Raw genomic sequence first — 19,226 nt, forward strand, 5'->3', positions numbered from 1 at the left:
AATGACTGGGCCCTGGTTAGAGCTTTCAGTTGCGTACTGCAAATAGTAAATAATAATTAAACAGGGATTTTATAACCTAGCTCCCTAAGGTAGGATTGCATGTATAATGGCAAGATTATTGCATTTTTGCTGCTTAATCTGCAAAAGGTTATTAACACACTGCTCACTATTTCAGTTTTAACTGAGCCAACTATATATACCCCACTATCTTTGACGTCTCTGGCTGTATAAAAATGAGCTTGTTATCTGATGGGAAAGCACAACCTCAACCTTTTAAAATGAAAATCAATACCTAGTGGATTTTCTGTCCAAATGAACTCTACCCTCAAGCAGCTCTGAATATTTCTCCTCCCCACTCTGGCTGCTCCCACTGTGAGACCCAGTACAAACTGTACTGAGCTGCATTTTTAAAATTTGGATACGCCTCTGGTGGTATGTGGCGAACTTCAGGAGGGTATGCGAGAGGAATGAATGGGAGGAAGGGAAAGGGGAACTATGAATGGAGGAGTAAGACAAAGGAAATAGGATGAACAAGTAGTAAGGACTCAAGAATTGCCATTAACTGGGTCAGACCATAGGTCTATCCTGCCCAGCCTCCTGTTACAGTGGCAGAGAGTGGATACTGACAGGGAGACTGAACTGGGTCTGACCAGGGGGTTTAGGGGATTTGTTTTGCCACTGTTCCCCTCCCGCTCCACAGTGGCTGGTGGGCTCGTACAGTGCGATGGCAGTAGTGCCACCTCTCGACTGCCAAAGCAGAGGGGTGCGCTGCAATATATCGCGCTTCACGTGGGGCGGGGGAGGGAAGGAATGAAACAGCGTGAGGCACGGGACTCCCGGCTCCGTCCCTCGGGCGCAGGGGCCCTGCCCGCACAAACAGCGCAAGGGGCACATCCAAGCCCTCGGCGCCTGGTTGTATTTCAGCCTCCCCACAAGGGTCGTCCCCCCAGCCCCCGAAGCATCTGCTGCGTGAGCTGCCAGCGCTCCCCGCTCGCAGCACCAGGTGCAGGCAGCTGCCCCCCAGCGCGGGCGGTTCCGCGCGCACACGCCCCCCCGAGGCCCGGTTCCCGAGTGGGGCGGGGCTGGGCCGCCCGGAGGGGCGAGGGGGCGGGGCCTGCGCGACGAAGGGAGGGGGCGGTGCGTGCTGCCGTTGGGGGCGTTGTGGGGCGGGGAATTGCTGTGTCGCGCGCCATAGCCGCGGCGGCGGCGGCGCGCGACGGGAGGTAGCGCGTGCTCCGGGCGGCGGCCGCGCGCAGCAGCACCGGTAGGAGCTGCTGCCACAGCCTCCTGCTCCTCCTCGTCCTCCTGCCCCGCCGCCGAGCGCTGGAGTTGGTCGATGGGGCTGAGCGGCGCCCGCTGAGGAGCAGACGGGGAGACGGTGCGAGCCGGTAAGCGCCCCCCGGCCCGAGGGGATTACCATCTCCTCCTCCTCCCTCGGGGATTATCGCCCCTGTGCCTCCTCGCGGGGATTATCTCCCTTCCGCCCCGGCGGGAGCGTCCTCCTCGCGGGGGCAGGGGGCGGCCTCCTTGCGCCGCGCTGGGCCGGGCCGGGCTGGGCAAGCGGCGGGGCGGCTCCAGCCAAGCGCTGACGCCGAGGCTGCGGCTGCTGGAGGAAGGAGCCGGCTGCCGGGTTCGTGTTGGCTCTGCGGGCCGGAAGCATCCCCGCTATTCCTGGCCGGGGGAGCCCTGGGGCTTCGGCTCGGGACCTGCATCGGGAGCGGCCTCGGCTGCACGCGGGGAGGAGGAGCCGCGCGGGCGGACTCTGCATTGGGATGCGGGCTTGGGGGCTTCTCCCCGGACGGGTCCTCTTCCTCCTCCTCCCCCCCCCCCCCGGCTGATGCTGTTGCTGAATGGGGAGGAGGCAGGCGTCGTGTGGGGTGTTGGCGTGGGGGTATTGCTGCGATGATGGACTGGTTGGGGGGGCTTGAAAAGGAGTTTGTTTTAAGGATTTAAAGATGAAAGAGAGTTAATGAGTGTGCGTGTGTGGGGGGGGGGGTTATTGCTGTGATGATACACTGGTGGGAGGGAGACTTTTTTAAAAAGGTTTAGAAATGGAGGGTAGGTAGAGCCAGTGAGTGTCTGGGGGGAGGGTGGGGTATTGCTGTAATGATACACTAGTGGGAGGGAGACCGTTTTAAGGGTTTAGAAATGAAGGGGAGAGTGAGTACATGTGTCTCTCTTGTCTGGGTTACCCCACTCCTTAGTTCTTTACTGCTAGTTTCTGCTGCTGATCTGGCAGTGGGATGGCTGGACCAGAGCTGCAGAGTGCGTCTTAACAACTCTGAAGCACAGCGCCCAGGGTGACATCCATTAAACTTCCACTGGCTTGGCTCTGTGAGGAGGAGGGGCCGCGGGAAATTGAAGAGAGGTTGGACAGCTATAAATAGGCAGTGGACTAGAAGAGGCTGTGAACAAATCTTGGTGTGTTGCTTTTGAACACATAGTGTCTGTTAAGCTAGTGGAGTTGACTATAGCGTCCTAATATTCACTTTTATTTCGGCTGCGGTAGCCGGCTTGTCATCTAGTCAGAGCACATGGAAAAGTATAACTATCAAAAACTTTTTTGGAAAAATCATAGAATTGAACATGTTAAATCAATTAAATTGGAGCTAGTTTTATTAGTAATTATCATGAATTATGTAGGTATCTGAGTTTTCCTTGGAAAGTCATAAGTTGACAAAAGCATTCAGATCTCATGCTTTCTTCCATATTTGTCTGAGCCTGGTTATTATGTCATCTCAAGAAACTATATTGCTCTGAAATGTTTTTAGTACCAAGGTTAAGGCAGTGGCCTAAGAATGATGATAGTCTTAGCTATGTATTTCCTTGTCTATTTTAAGTGAGACATTAGTTTTTCCTTATGTTCTAACTCCTTTAATTGTGTATTTCTGAAGTGCATGCATCAAAGCTTCCCTTCCTTTGAAGTGTGTGTGGTTTTGGGTACAGATTCTAAAGATCACCTGTGTTTCAGTTTATCTTGTCAAAAACTACTTAATATGGAAATTGACAAAAAAGACCATAGCAGCTCTTTGGAGCTATGTCTGTTCTGCTGCTATTAGTGGACTAACTCTGCATACCAAAAATCTCTGAAATGATTGAAAAGCTGTTGCAGCATATGTGCCGTGGATCCTTCTTGGAAGAAAGCTATCATCGTATCTTTCCAAATGAAAGAGGCAGTTAACTTAAATCATAAACTAACAATCCATGCGTCTTTTCTGTAAAATTTTTCATTATTTAAGCACAGTGTAAAACTAGTGTCATGGGTGAAGATCAAGCTCCAACTGATTTTACATCCATGCTGTCTGTCTCTTGGGAGTCTGATGCGCCTATCTCTGCCTCAGAGGCCTAGAACTCCGTAGACTAGACATGTAGAGGGAGAAGGTGAACTGGGGTGTTGAGATTTAACCTTGGCTAGATTATGTAGGAAGACCGTGGCAGATTTGGGTGTAGAACCAAACTAGCCCTGAGTGTTGGTTCAGTTCCTTAGACCACAAAGTCTTTTTAATGTGCTTATCACAAAACTATTTCTACTTCTACAAAAGGAAAAAGATAAGTTTGTTTCTACCTTGAGAAGTAGATGTATTGTTGTAATGGAGGACCATCACTTTTCAACATTTTTATTTTAGTAATAGTTGAAGGGCATTCCAGACCTAGGGATGCCTTGAAAAGAGTAGGCAAATGGAATATAAACGCTGGTATTGCTAGAAAATATGTTGTTTGATATGTTAAAGAATGATCCTCAAAGGTGACGAATCAAAATTCCTTATTGTAGAAAGAAGAAAAGACAGTGAATGGATTTTAAGTGAGAGTAGGCTGATTAGTCAGAGGAGATCAGCTAGGACTTGTGCAAACTTGAAAAAGGTCATGCTTCTGTAGAACAGGAACTTGAAGTACTGATTCGTACACTATATGAAATAATGCCAGTTGACTCTCAAAATATTAAAGGGGCAGATGGAGGTCAAAAGAGTTCAGAAACCCACCTATATTTTTATTCGATGTTTAATTGTTTTCAAGGTCTTGCTGATTTAAAGAATCAGCATGACTAAAACTCATGGGATGCTGCTAATTTGAAATGTTCTTGGTATGTAATTTTATGGATTTTCAAGAACTAACAACTGAGAGTCAAATGTTAATGCCTGGGTCTTGTGACATCCCAATGAAATACAAGTTTCCCACACTTTATGCGGGTTTTGTATGTGCAAATTCGCTCTTATGCCCTTTTTATACCAAAGCTTCATTGTATGAGTGAGATGGTGTGGTAGAAGCCTGCAGTCAGCTGCTTTGTGTGGTGTATTGTGGGAGTGAAGCACACCAAAATGTAGTCTCGTTTGTTGTCTGCAACACTTGGTTCTGTAGTTGCCATCCCCATTATGATAGTGTCCTGTGCTTGTTTGTACTGTCTGCTATTGGTGAGTACCAAAATTGTAAGTGTGGTAAAAATGGGTCTGGGGATCAGTACAGTTCAGGTCTTGGAATGTATCCATATTTGTTATATTGTACAGTAAGTGCCCTTCACGTAAATCTGAGTTATGCACTGTTTTCCAGGAACGCATGTACAGCATAAAGCGAGAGAAACCTGTACTAAAAGGAAATGCATTTGAATTGTTAGACTTTTTGAATGCTTGTTGTCAACAAATGACTTAAATATCAAAGCATGTGCTCTTAAAATAGAGGTTTGGCTAGCTTAAACTGTTTTACTCTTGATTTTCTTACTTAGCCTTTTTACTGACAGTAGCAGAGCAGAACCTTTATCCTTGCTCACTACAAGAATTAACTTTTTTTTCTTCAAGTTCATGGAGCTTGGTTAGGGTTTGAGGTTTTTTGCCTCTTGTGCCGGTTTGTTGGTCTCTGGTTTTGATCTGCAGAAATGCAAAGGATCAGATCTTTTTCTGCCAAACTCACTTGTCTAGTGGGTGGAGACAGCTGTTGATTTCCAACAGGTTTAAGCCTTTGCTTTTAGATCCTGAATATTTTGCCAAAGTGCTGTCAGAATGCAGTACCAAAGAACTGTCATGAAGCAGCAGAAGGCACGCTTATTAGCACATGTGCTAATCTTACTATAGTTTTGCTCATAGCACCCCCCCTTCCCCAAACGGCACCTCTTCATCAAAATAGTGTGAGCATGTTGGTGTTCTTGGCCAGGAAGAGTGACTAATTAGTTTCATTGGCTGTTGTGTTATGGTGCTATCTCCATCTAGTGGCCTGACATGCTTAGCTGAAACGCTAATGTGATATTTGACTTCTTCAAAATTTACAGGCTAGGTGCATGCAAAAAGGACTTGGTAGAATAAGGACAGGCTATTTTTTTTGGCATGGAATAACTATGTAAGAGGGAGAGGAATACTGTTTCAGTGTTTCCAAGAGAGAAAAATGTTGAAATGGAGATGAAAGGAGAAATGCTAGCAAGTATACATTTTTAGAAATCTCTCAGAAGATTGATTGAAATTCTGACTCTAATCCCTTGGAAACAGATCTGCAGATACCAGTTCTACTGCACCGGGCATCTGTTTGGAAACTCATAACATTTTTAAAAGATGTTTTTTAAATCAACCTTTAAATACCTGTTCCTGAAATTGCTTCACCTGACTTATGGTTTTCCTGTTGATGATAAAGTTCTGCTCAGCAGGAGAAACTGCTTTTGCAGCAGAAACAATGAAACATACTAGTCACATTGCAGTCAAATCCATAAATGATAAAAGCAACTTCTAAATATCTTGTCTAGCAACCTTTAGGTTATAGGAATCTTATTACATTGTAACTCGGTAAAATGATGCTACACAGAAAATGACTTTTAATTCAATAGACACTTAAATCAACTCTGCCCATACCTCACACAGTAGCCTTTACTTTTTAAGGCAGTAGAAGCACACAAAGAACTATTTTAATGACCAGGACTCTATCATTTATTGGTGGCAAATGAAGGGAGAGAGTAAGTAGTAAGGTGCTCTGAAACTTAAGATTTGTTTCCTTATGCTTTTATGACTAGCTATGTGCCAGGCAACTTAATGCCATGTGTACAAGTTTCCCTCATTTTATGCTGTACGTGAGATCCTGGAAAACAGTGCATAACTCGAATATGCATAAAGGGAACCCACTTTACAGTGTAACAAATAGGGATATGTTCCAAGACCTCAACTGTACTGATCCTGAGACCCATTTCTACCACACTTACAAGACAATTTTGGTACTCACCAACAGCAGACAGTACGCACAAGCACAATTGTAATGGGGATGGCAACGACAGATGCAAGTGTCGCGGACAAGTGAGGAGCACAGATCCACACAGGAGACTATATTTTGGTGCACATTGCTTCCACAGTGCACCGCGCAAAGCAGCTGACTGTGGGCTTCCACCACACCGATTGCATAAGAGTGAACTTACCTTGCTATATCATGAAGTTTTGGTATAAAAAGGGTCATTGCATAAGAACGAATTTGCACATATGGATTCTGTATAAAGTGAGGGCAACCTGTAAAGTGATTTGGTGTGAATAGTTTTCCCTGCCCCCAGAAGTATGGTAGGCAGTTTCTGTAGCTTTGCTGCTGAATGTAGTTTTTGCTAAGCAACAGCAGAATGTACTGATCAGTGCTCACTCTGGTCAGTTTTGATCTAGAGCCTTTTGTGCTGTTTTGGTTAACAGTAGTTTTTGAGTATCTTCCAAAAATTCAGTAAATGATATGATTAGGACGTGTCATGTTTCATGCTTTCTGAAATATTTAAAGCCATTTCAAAAGTGGGGCCTATTTTGACGTGGGTAGCTGGTGATATTTGATGTATTAGTCTGTGAATTTGTGTTATAGTTTTAGAGCTTGTATACACAAGAGTTTTGCGGTTGATTTAACAGTTTGCAGTGGATCCATTGTTTCTCAGCAGAGTTGTCTGTCAAAGTCCTCATTCCAGAGTTTAAGATAATATTTTGGGTATCCCGAGTCAAGATCATAGTGTTATGTGGATAGAGGCAGATTCTAAATTTGACTCTGTTCTCTAGCCTAGCTTCCCATAGAGCAGAAGAGGGACAGATTTGCTATGCGTATATTAGTTTGTGGTGCTGAGCTGTTGCAGCATTCTGCAGTGTTTGATGTTTGCTAGTAGCTGATGGCAATATTCTCATTACTTTTGGCTTGAAAATCTTGTAGGCAGCAGAGAAAAGATTAGGAATCATGTCAATTTGATGTTGCTGTTGGTAGGGAGGGAAATGTATGAGCAGTTTCAAGGACATGCAGTGGGAGGGGTAAGAATTTTGTAAGGTGTTTTCATTATTTTTTTTTTTTCTTTCCAGGAGCTTGAGCATTTCATTTGGTAAAATACATTTCCTGCTCTATGAAAAGCTGTAGAAACCAGAGATAACAGCAATTTTTGCTGTTGGTATGAAACAAAAACTGTGCATTGCCTCATATTCCCAAAGGGTGGTGGTGGAAAGTGGACAGCTCTCACTAGTAGACTTCCACCCCTGCGTGGTAGACGGGGAATGAAATAACACCTATTGGCATAGACAACTTATTTCAACAGAACCTGTCTGTTTCTAAATAGAGATTTAGTTAGAGTATGCCCTCTAGTGGTTAGATTAAAATTAGTCACTCATAGAGGGAAATGAACTCGTTCATGATACTGAAGCAGCTTTTTTTGTGTAGATATGCCTTGTCATATCTTGACAAAAATTGGTGATGGCTCTCATATAGATTAATGGATACAGTCACATAAACAGTTACCATAAACGATAGAAAAATGTTGCTCAAAGGGACCACAAGAAGTTATTTAGTTCAGATTCCTGCTTGGGGAAGAATCATTCCAGCCCAAGGGCTTGTGTCATCTTTACTTTAAAAACTTGCCATAATGGACATTTCACAACCACAAACTGAGGTGCTGTGAAACTTCTTCATATGGGAATGGGGTTGAAAACATCTAGTTATCTCTTGGTTCTCCATTCATGACAAGTAGGAAAACTACTTGAGTCAACTTAACTGAATTTTCTTTCTCCTTCTGCTTAAAGCAAGTGCGTTTATTAGCTCTTATGGTGAGAAGAGAATTTTTACTTAAATGTGCATCCAAATGTATTGTGTTATTAGGTCTTCACAGTTATACTTCACTGCTGCTCATAGCATGCTCATACAACAGCAAAGTGAAATAGATGTGGAAGTGACATGAATCGCATTCTACTACAAGGTTTTGAGTAACAGGTCAGTTTTAATATGCTACAGTTCAGGAAAGCTATGAGCCTTAAGAAGGAAGTGGTTTATGTAGAAAAGGAGGGGGAATTCTCATAGTATTTCAAACATGTTTCATAGGAATAAAAATGAATCGGATGTAAGGCAAATCTGTCAATGCTTGCATGTTTTAGCTACCAGTTTTGTTTAATGTTAAAGTCCTGCGATTCTGTCTAGTTAAAAGAATGTGAGATTACTGTCATTTACAGTCACCTTGCCTTGGTTTGAGGCTGTTTGCTTTTCTTGGAAACTTGAAGCAATTAATGTCATAATGCTAAATGTTATTACTACTGTATTATTATGGTTATACAATGACCCTGTATATAAACCATTCCAATATTTCAGATTCTGTTTTAGGAGAAATGGCTTTGTTCCTAAATATAAGTCTCACTATGGATGAGGTCCTTGAACTTCTCTTGCCCTTGCAGAATCCCAGAGGATGGGGGTAGGTAACTTTTGTCGTGGGTGCCACATATGGCACAGGCAGCTTCTGTGTGGCACACAGCAGATTAAGGAATGAACAGGCGGCACAGTGGTAGACAAGGCAGGGAGCAGAAAGAAGAACAGAAGATTGAGAGAGGGAGTGGAGTGGTGCTTGTGTGTGTGTGTGGGGGGGGTGGTATGGGGCTAATCGTGGCACACCTCCCAAAAGTGTTTAGCACTCTACTGCCGTAGGAAAATCAAATAACCAAGGAAAGGATGTGAAGGGTTAAATGCACTGGAAACACTAAAAATAAAAAAGCATCCCTTTTACTGCAACTTTGTCCAAGGGTCACTATGTTGTCTTCAGACTATAAAATTCCACATGAACCCATATCAAGACAGTATGTTTTAGTTGAATGGAAGCTGCTTACAGGGCTTGAATAAAGGCAGACCCTTATTAAAGGTCAGGTGTGAATTGTACTTCATATGTCATGTACAGCCAAACCCCTGGAGCAGGTTTTAGGCATTCAGATCCAGATTTTCCTCCTTGTTTTCTTTTTTCTTTTTTTTGGTAGCAGGTAGATGCAGGGAAGGAGAGAGTATGAGTTTGCATTTATATCCTTGCATGCTCAGTTGACACTTCAGATTTTACCTCCTAAAAGTGTGAGCAAAGTGTTAGGCTAAGTTTGTGTTCTGGAAATAAGTAAAGTATTGCTGCCTTTTAAAATATTTAAATTTTATCCCAAAAAGACTGTTGTTAGTGATTGGCAATCTCAACGATTTCTGTATTTTCAAATAACAAATGGTCTGTCTAGTGGCATTTAGGTGCCTCTTTTTGTTAAATTGGGGAGATGTGGTTTTGTTTTTTGTTGGTATGTTTATACATCTAAGTGTCCAATTTGGCACAGCTTCCCAACCATTCCTCTTGGACCATTTTGTATACCACTGGACCACTCAGAGGGCACAGTATATTGTGGAAGAGGGCTCGCTGGTCCTTAAAGTGTGATCACAGGTGTGTAGAATTGGGAGCAGTGCAAGTGTTTTCCTCATTTTCATTTGATTCGAATTGTTCCTCTTAGTTTGTTTTCATGACTAGCCCTGTTTGAGTTCTGTGTCTTTTAACTGTTGTTTTTTTTAGTTTTTGAGTTAATTTATTTTCTTTTTAATAATAAAGGATAATGAAAGTCAAAGTCCCCTTTGCCTGACTGTATACCAGTTTTTTTTATACACCAACTTGCAACTCTTGCTATTGTGTAACACTGTTCTTCAGTTTTATTGTATTTAATATATGCACTGTTAAATACAGTATAGCTTTACATCAAGGATCATGTGTTAGCATGTATAATACCCTCAGAGGATGCTGTGGTTTCACTTATTTAAATTGCTTCTCAGCAGGTGCTTTCAAAGGCTTTGGAGAAACAATGATATTCTGTAGCTACGTCAAGCTTCTTTCAAAATCCTACAGTTAAATAGGCCAAAATCTCATTGAAATAAGTGAGAACTTTTTCTTTATATAGACTGAAGTGCTGTAGCAAGAAGCTCCAAAATGTCACTTACTAGCGTAAAGCTATATGTAGAAACTGCATGGAAACTGCACAAATTAAATTAAACTAAAACAATCATATAAACTAGAAGATAAAAGTCCCTTGGCCAGAAGGTCTTTCCATGCAAACACTCGAGTGGTTAGTGCTCAGTGGTGTCTGCAAAATTCTTAGCCTCCCTCAGATTTTTAAAAAAAGCCTTTTTTTTTTTTTAAATTTATTTATTTTATTTCTGGAGTTGGGATAACTACCGTGGCCACAGCAAAAACACAATCAGTAAACTTTTCTGAGGACAGTGTCTCCAGGTTAGCCTAGGACTAGTTCAATCTGGATTACTGTCACCTCTTCCAAGTGAAGAGTTGATGGCTAATGAAGTAATGGCTTTAGTTTAGCATTCTTTTGTTATAAAAGTAGGTTGGAATCTGAAGGTAGTAGTGCTTGCTACTCACTGTTGTTTGGATGGAGGGAACTGTAGGTACCCATGCAGTTATGAAGGAGACTGTTTTCTCATTCCTATAACTTCCTGTCTCCAGTTGGTTGCCAGCTATTTTGTTAGAACTCAGCTTGTGTATACTTCAGTCTCACTAAAAAGTAAATAGTTCCATGTTACAGAAACTGGTTATTATTCTAACAGAATCTGAAGAATACATGATGAGAAATTTTAATTGCTGGCTTGATTGAGATGATGAGCTTGGACACCGTTTTGGGTTAGAGGTTTTTTGAATGCTTGTGATAATTTTGTCTCTAACTCCAACTGTGATAGGATACCTGCAGCCTCATTGAGAGTCCAGCAGGTCAGGTGAGGGAGCCAGCAAACAGCTTAAAATAAGCTGCATTCTCTTTGCTTCAGCCATGGTTTTAGGATGGAAAGCTCGTCTATCTTGTGTTGATGGAATAGCAGGTATGCCTTGGGAGAATACATTTTTGGTCAGAAAACTAATTTCTACTATTCCTTTATCTTCTTAGGGCAGCCTGAACAAATGACAGCCCTAAAGGTCAACAATCTAAATCTCGGCTGACTGAAGTGGCACTTCTGTCCCCTTGCTGTGCTTGGCATGGGCACTTCCCCCTTCACTGCACTGCATGCTTGCATGTTTCCTATACTGTTGAAAGAGTAAGCCAAGACAGAACTTGAACAGAAAGCCTAGGCTGCAGTTGAGATTTCAATTATGCAGTTTGGATTGCAGTCCAACTACAGACAAATGTGGTATGTGGAGAGTGGCATTTGCTTACTAAGTCAGTAATTAAAATTATAACGTGAGACTGAAGGATGGAGCCCTTGGCCTTTTGAAGCCATAATCAACCTTGCTATGTGGTGGTGAAATCCACTTTTAACTTGGATGAATCCTCATGAAAAACAACATAAGTAAAAAGGATCTTGTTGATGGTTTAATCTTTGCTGCTAGTCTCTTGTTCTAAATCAAAGATGTCTTTGATCCTGGTACTGTCTTTCCACTTCTAAAATGTATCCCAGATGGCAGTAAAATAGAACTAGTAAGGGGTTTACTTGTTTTTGCAATGTGCTAAAGCTCCATCAAGTTCAAGCTTAGGCAAATGTTCCAACTTCTGAAGCTGCCTGGATGAATTGGCTTGAGTAACTTTGGTTGCTATGTGAATAGTTCTTGTATGTCTTTTCATGTGTTCTTCGTAACTTATATTTGTCATCTGGTTGTCTTGTTTGAGATGAGACTGACAGTTAAAATTCCAGTTCTTATTTTGGAAATAAAACTGGTAGTAATTAATGTGCCTTTTGTCATTAATTTATATCTGGGTGAAATGTTTTTCATGGACTAGTGGGTCATAACTGACTGCTTCCTAGACTTTGTTACTGTGGTATTGAGTTTGTCTTTTGAATGAAGCAGGAGGTAAAACCTCTTTAATGAAGTTTTGTTCCAAATCAGATTGTCCCTGCTACAATGTCCAAAAATACTTACTGGCACAACTGTTACAAGTGGAAAAGTTTGACAGGGGGAGAGAGTATGCACGTGTGTACCTCAGCCAGACAGTAATATTTGAAGAATTTCAAGCTGCGTTTAAACATTCCAGATTTGTTACCCTTGAGTAACAGCTGAGCATACTTTGCTGTTTTATTCTCAAGTTGCTGTTTTATCCTCAAGTTGCTTTGTGGATGAGATCATTTGCTTTGGATGCTTGGCTTTTGGTCTGAGAGGCTGCAGGAGATCTGCAGACTTTATTCCCTGGGTCTCTCTCCTTTTTGATTTATTAAAGATCTTAAATTTCACCTGCTAGCTAAAGGTGATGTTTCTGTTAGGTCTCTTGCTCTTGAGTCATTCATGCAATATTGGCACTCTTTGTCTCTAAGGGCTGTTACAGATCAAGCAGAGCATGAGTCAGGTTCCCTTCAGGGAATAACCAATGACGGTCTGTAGCTTAGAAATGTTAGTCAGCTGCTCATTGAGTACAATCGGTGCAGAAGCTCCATGTGGTGGGTTATGCTTTGCAGATCGCATTCCAGCTGTTCATTTGATCTCGGTATGAATTATCCTTTTCTTGCTATATTTTTACTCTCCAACTGGGGTTCATAATACTTTCAATTTTTAGAATCCTTTGGTTTGAGCTTTTGTTTTGGCAGTGTACACAGCCATATCTTTTGGGCCTCTGATTTCTTGGAGATTTGCCTTTTGCATTTTCGCTTGTTTCAGTGCTTGCGCACCAACAGTGCTCATGGTTCTTAGGCCTAGAATCCAATGCTATCTTTATCTCATGTCCTTGCAGTTCATCTATTCCTGTGTTTTTTGATTATGCTTGCATTTACTGGTATGGTGCTTTTCAATGACCTTTACTCCTTTCTGTCATCTGCACCCCCAACACTTCCTATATGGCTTCCAGTGTCTAGAAAATGTATTCTGTGCAGCAGGCTTACCCCAGATCCTATGCTGAGCACCCAAACCACAGAAATGTCAGGATGTTGACATTTCTGATATTTAAGGAAATGGCAGACTTATTCAGATTGTCATAATGCAGACGTGGTCCTCATCTTTGCAGGTTCAGGCTTGGAATGGGTAGGACATGGTTCTATGTAAATTGACTTCTAAAACAAATTCCTAGCTAACTTAGATTTCTACCATTCCACAGGTAATTCCATAACTTCACAGTTGTCAGTTTTTGACCGTGATAACTTCCAAGAGTATCTACTAGCTTTGAGAAAGGAAGAGCAAGTTTTCTTCTGTCTAGTTGTTAAAGGTTGGATGTACACTGTGTCCATGGCCAGATGAATGAGAACATGTTTCCTGCACTGCATATTTGCAGCATGGACTCTACATTTTGATACTGGGAGATCCTGGTATCAAAAGAAAACAACCTGGAAAAAAGCAGTGCAGTGTAGGGTGTGTTCCTGGAGCATGCCTCGAGGCAACCAGAGGCTGGGTCCTCCAGTGAGATGCTTTAGCACCTGGCCAGTGTCTCTATGCCTGCTACGTGCCCCTACTGCTCCAGTCTTCTGCCTCAGTGTGCTGGAGCGAATAGAAGTGGGGTAAGGCTGGCAGCAGTGGCTTGGACCCAGGCTCTGTCCCCTGTAAGCAGGGACATAGGGTTTGTGTGTGTGTGTGGGGGGGGTACCACATGCCCACCCCTCCCTACCCTGCATAGTGCTGCCTGAGACCTGGGGGCTGCACATGGCAAGCAGAGCAGGCCCAGCCTGCTGGCGCACACCTTCACAGAAGGGTTGTGGAAGACCAGCTCAGTCTGATGGTGTGTGGTTCCTGCATGCGTTGCTGGTAGCCCCAGGTGGCGGCAGGAGCTGTTCCTGTTTTAAAGGCATGCGCCAGCAGTTGGGTCAGCTCTGTTTGCCATGTGCAGCCCCTGGGTCTTGGCCATAGGGCTGTGCTTGCAGCGAGCCATGAGTGGGCCAGGGCTGTGTGCTGGAGGAACTGTGTGCTGTAATGAGGTGAGGGGGTGGGCAAGTGGCACCCCCCCCACACATGCACTTTCCCACCCCCACATGCCCCTCACATCTTACATCCTGCATGGCCAGCCACCAGAAAGGATGGGACCTGCTGGCAGGAGCTGTTTGCAGGGGCAGCTGTCCCCACATCCTGGTTAGCAAAGGGGGACGGGGGGTGGGGGGCTCTGATTTTTTTTTTTTTTCCCTATAATAAAAAAGCCAAAAGCAAACACCAAAACATAGGTATTTAGAATTTATTTTGTTATGATGATAGAGGCACTGGTAGGCTTCCAAATTGCTTTGAAATGGTAAATATCTCAATAAAATATTGCCTGACTGATATCTCACCCTTGCCATTTCATTTTAATCATGGAAGAACACAGATTTTTTGGGTATTTTAATGAGTGAATCTGGGATTTTGTTATCAGAGAATTTGTAATTTTTAAATGGGGAACACCAGGATTCCTGCTGGTGAGGAAAGTGGCAAGACATAGACAGAGAAGTCTTGCCCAGGCCTAGCATTGGGGACCCAGCTGGAAGGCAGATGAGGTGGCTGACCTCCTGGCCATTTAGGGTCAGGACGACTTGAACAGTTCAAAGATGCTCATTGTGATGGCCCAGTCTTCCAGGAGATGGCTGCCCAGCTTGCAGGGCAGAGGCACATATGGCAGCAGTACTGCATGAAGGCCAACTGTACAGCCTTGGCCCACTGGCAGCTGGCCCAGAGGTGCAGGCAGCTCTGCTGCAGTGCTGTGTCAGAACCCAGGTGGCTGTGCGATCTTGTCCAGGTCTGGTGGATGTGGCACTGTAGGTCCAAGGGGACGATGCTGTTGCAGGTGGCTGTAGGTCCCAGCCAGGCAGCAGCCTCCACTGCTAGACTGCAGCAGTGGGTAGAGGGTGCAGGGTTCACTCTAGGTCAGGGCTGCTGCAGCAGCCCAGCTGGCACAAGACTGGTGTCTGCATATATCAACTGGCCAAGCCTTGGAACCTTCTAAGGGCAGGTGTCCCTGAGCTGCTCACCAGGGCAGCTTTTTATACTGCTGTGGACAGCACAGGTGCTTGCCTCAGCCTTCAGCTCTCCCTGGCTACAGATGCAGGAGGAGCTGGGTAGGGTCAGTTTGCCCTAAGTGGCACAATTTGCCTCGCACCAAAGTGCATGTTCAGGCATGTACACTGAGGCACAAATCTCCGGCACAAATTTGTGCTGCTGCTGTTTGAGCTGTTGCAAGTGTATGTGCCTGTATGTGTGGATGTGGCAACTAAGGATTTCTGAGCTGCCTTAGATTCATGATAGAGGGCTAGTAGACAATAGCATGTGAAATGCTATGTGATGCAAGATCTCGGAACACTAACAGATAACTGTAAAAGGTACAAATATTACCACAAAATTTCTAATTCTTGTTGCAGGTTTTTGAGAATGATGTGCTTCAATAGACCTGCAAATACAGTGTCACTCTAGTATTTGTTAATGAAGTATTGGCCTCTGCTCAATCTCTCCATCCATAAATTGGAAAAAAGTATCCTGATTTTTTTTTTTTTTCTTTCTTTTTCTTTAAAACAGGTGGTGTGGGTGCCATGATAGAAAGCAGCTGGGGTAAATGTATGGTTAATCATTCAGGTCTCTCTTTAATCAAGAGAGTAGCTTTTGGAGCCCTGTCAGCTAGCTGGCAGTCTGTGACTTCATTTTTTTTTTCACCCTGCTTCCTGATGGACTTATTGACTTAGCTTGTCCCCATTCCCCCCATAAACTAGGGAGAAAAGAAACTCAGTATGACCTTAATAAAAGGTCAGTATGGAATAAAAATCCTGGTTACAGGGATCTCTCTTGGCAGTGAAAGTGACAGCTGTCACTTTCAGTTCAGGGCTCCATGCTTAAGTATGTTGGTGTTCGATTTTGTTTTGTTCAGTTTTCTGATCTTTAATCTAGTCAGAGCTCTCATTTTCTGGTAATCTCAGGTCACTGACTGGAGGCTTTCCTTCTTTCTTGCTTAATAAATTGTTCCTTTTTGAAGAAGATTGAGGCCACCTGAATCTGTCACTGTTTGAAACATTTGTCTACACCGTTTCAGGTTTGAGCTACCCTTCAAGAGACTTAAGATGGCCCTTAGAAAACGGCAGTGCTGAGCAGTCACTTTGTTTTTGATTACAGAAAAGTAATTTTTCTGTTGCAAAGAACTTGAATATCATAACAGGCCAGAATGTTTTTAACACTAAGGATTCCTGTTGAAATCTCTAGGTTTATCTTGTGAATCATGTTTGCACACCTAACAGTGCTAACATTTTGTCATACCCAATGGCACCCTTGAAAGGCTTCCAGTGCACCCCCATGGTGCTGTGGCACCTTAGTTGAGAATCACCGACTTAAAACTCAATTACTTTTTATATTGATACCTTTATAACTAGAACACTACTCTGTTGATTTCAAGGCTTCCTGTAAGTCCAGGCAGTAGTGGGAACATTCATGTCTCATCTTTCAAGGCATGTGTTTGGGTGTAGACAGAAATGACACTTCTGCTCCATCTGGCAACAAAGTATTCTATAGCTGTGACCAAACACAAGAGCATGGCTGCAGACTGCTTCAGAAATGGTCTATCAGGCATGAACCCTCATTGCACGAAGATTCAGATTAAGATGTTTCAAGACATAGTGTTGTCTGTAATTTGTGTCTGTGGTGCCTCCCAGCCATTTTGAGAATGAGAGGAGGGGAAAGAGAATGGAGGGAGTTTTGGTCTGGAGCTTTTTAGCACTCCCCCCCCCAGTTTTGGTAATATAGCTATGGTCATGAGCATGAAGAAAAATCGCATATCTACAGCAGGAGTTCTTCTGACAGTTAACTATGTTAACAATGTTGGCAGAGAATCTCCTTCTGCTATAGGCTGCATCTCAACTACATGGCTCTTCAATTGTAGAAGAAGCCAAAAATATCAAGAGAAACTGTTACAACTGGAGTCTCAACCTATGCCTCTGATTTTGAGCTATCTAATACTGAAATTGTGCTTTAGGCACCTGAATGGGACATAAAGCTTTCAGTACCACCAGTCCAGCACCTTTATGCTTACATTACAAAAAAATCTATAGGAGTATTCCTTGCAAGAGTAGGAACAAATACAGGCAAAATTATGAAGTAGGTAAAATCATGGACATCTATATTCAGTTTTGGTGTCAAAGTATGACAAATCAGAATGAAAATTGTTGTATTAGGAAACCTGAGTCATCCCAGTTTTGCACAGTAGTCAAAGTTTATAACAGAAACAGTTGCTTGAATAAAGACTTTATTAAAATGAAAGTCTTAGTGTTGCTGTCAATGTGCATATTATTCTGTAACTTTGTACAATTTACTAATGCTGTGAAACTTATGGCAGTGTTTAGTTTATTGCAGTTATGGACTGCAGTAACAAACTGAGTACATGGGTTTTTGAAAGGATAAGAGATGATCTCAATAAGGCTGGACATTTTAATGGTGTTGGTGACCATTAATTGACGGATGTCACATACTTTTAGCATGGTTTCAGCTTGGAAGTTGGCTGTGGTGCACAAGAATGTTTAAAGCCTGGGTTGCAACCTGTGGCTTGTAGGCTGGATCTGGCCCGTGGATCTGGGAAGCTTTGGCAGCAGAGGGGAACTTCATTGTGCTGCGCTGTGGCTGGCCAGTGGGGAGAAGTGGCAAAGGTGCTGGCCCACGTCAGACTTAAACTGGATCATTCTGGCCCGCTACCAGGTTGCTGACTGATGTAACTGTTTTATGTTTTCATAATCGTGTAGTAATGCACATTCGTTGACTCCTATTTTTAACCCTGCATGAAATGAGGTTAAAGGTTAAATGAAATTAAAACTGGAATAGTTTTGTTATGCTTATATTGCTGAAGGAATACGCAGCTCTAAGTTGCATTGTAACGGTTTATTGGTATCATTTGATATAGATACAGTTGCATCTGTCTATATTCTGAGGATGCACTATTGTGGTGTTAGATTTGGGGTTCTTAAATGCTAATGTGCAAAACTTAAAAGGAACTCTTGAGCTAAAGTTACATTTTTTAGTCCTTTAAATATCTAAACTATTATAAATATGGACAAGAAGGGTCAAGTTATTTGGAATTAATTTTTAATTTAATCTAGGACCCAATAATTGTTGTCTAACAATTGCCCTATGGTTACATAATACAGTTAACATTTAGGGGGTATCAGCACTTTATGTTTAACTTTACTCTAAATTTCCTCAGTTCAAAATGCTTTGTCTTTGTAGTAGTACTTTTCAACCTTTTTTCATTTGCATACCCTGAAAATTTTTTGAATGCTGGTGCAGACGCCTTTTAATTGTAATTGTGGCTATTCACATGCTTTTGTTTGGAGTCATCTTTTTGTAGACACCCAGGGGTCCAGGGACCACAGGTTGAAAATCACTGGTCTGTAGTAATCTGGGGAATTCATTAATAAACCTGAATACCATAGTACAGCAAACTGTTTGAGTATAGTCAAGTAGAAGGAGCAAATATGGTAAACGTAACAAAGTTTTCAAATTGTCCCTTATACTCTTGATGTCAAACACTTGCTTCGTTTGGTACCTAAAATGCTTCTTTTGTGTAACTTAGTAATTGTCTTGCTATAACTCTTGTAGCAATAAAAAGTCCTTTTTCAGATATGTGGGGAGCTGGAGGAAAAGCAAGGGCAACACTGGACCCCTGCTGAACCCGATGGAACAACTGATGCCCAGGAAAAAGCCGATTTATTAAATGGGTACTTTGCGTCGGTCTTTCGTCAGTCCCATGGGATGCCCATGCCCACCATGGGACAGGGTGGTTCGGGTGAGGGAGATTCCTTGCCCTCCATTAATGCTGACCCTGTGAAGGAACACCTTGAGAAGCTGGACACCTTCAAGTCAGCTGGCCCTGACAATCTACACCCCAGGATACTCAAGGAGCTGGCAAGCATCATAGCCCAGCCTCTGGCACGGATCTTTGAAAACTCCTGGGGCTCTGAAGTGTCCAAAGACTGGAAGAAGCCCAATGTGATGCCAGCATCCTAAGGATAGTCAGCGTGGGTTTGTTGCGGGTAGGTCTTGCTTGACCAGTCTCATTTCCTTCTACGACCAGGTGACCTATCACCTGGACAAGGGAGAAGAGATTGATGTCATATATCTTGACTTCAAAAAAGCC

The 19,226-nt window shown here is 43.0% G+C and overlaps 1 protein-coding gene across 5 annotated transcripts in view; it reads left to right on the forward strand.

Annotated features, from left to right (window-relative positions):
- Window positions 1–1,216: 1,216 nt before the first annotated feature.
- The window catches only part of MPP6 (membrane palmitoylated protein 6), a 98,271-nt gene continuing 80,261 nt past the window's right edge, over window positions 1,217–19,226 (forward strand). For 4 of the 5 annotated variants that reach the window (XM_019534727.1, XM_019534712.1, XM_019534742.1 and 1 more), the window contains exon 1: window positions 1,217–1,378. The gene's annotated coding sequence lies outside the window, so the exon portion shown is untranslated. Of the gene's footprint in view, window positions 1,389–19,226 lie in introns of all 5 variants that reach the window. The other variant, XM_019534720.1, reaches the window with a different exon arrangement.

Source organism: Crocodylus porosus, unplaced genomic scaffold (assembly GCF_001723895.1).
Source record: "Crocodylus porosus isolate Cpor-Errol unplaced genomic scaffold, CroPor_comp1, whole genome shotgun sequence".
In the NCBI taxonomy this organism is placed as follows: Eukaryota; Metazoa; Chordata; order Crocodylia; family Crocodylidae; genus Crocodylus; species Crocodylus porosus.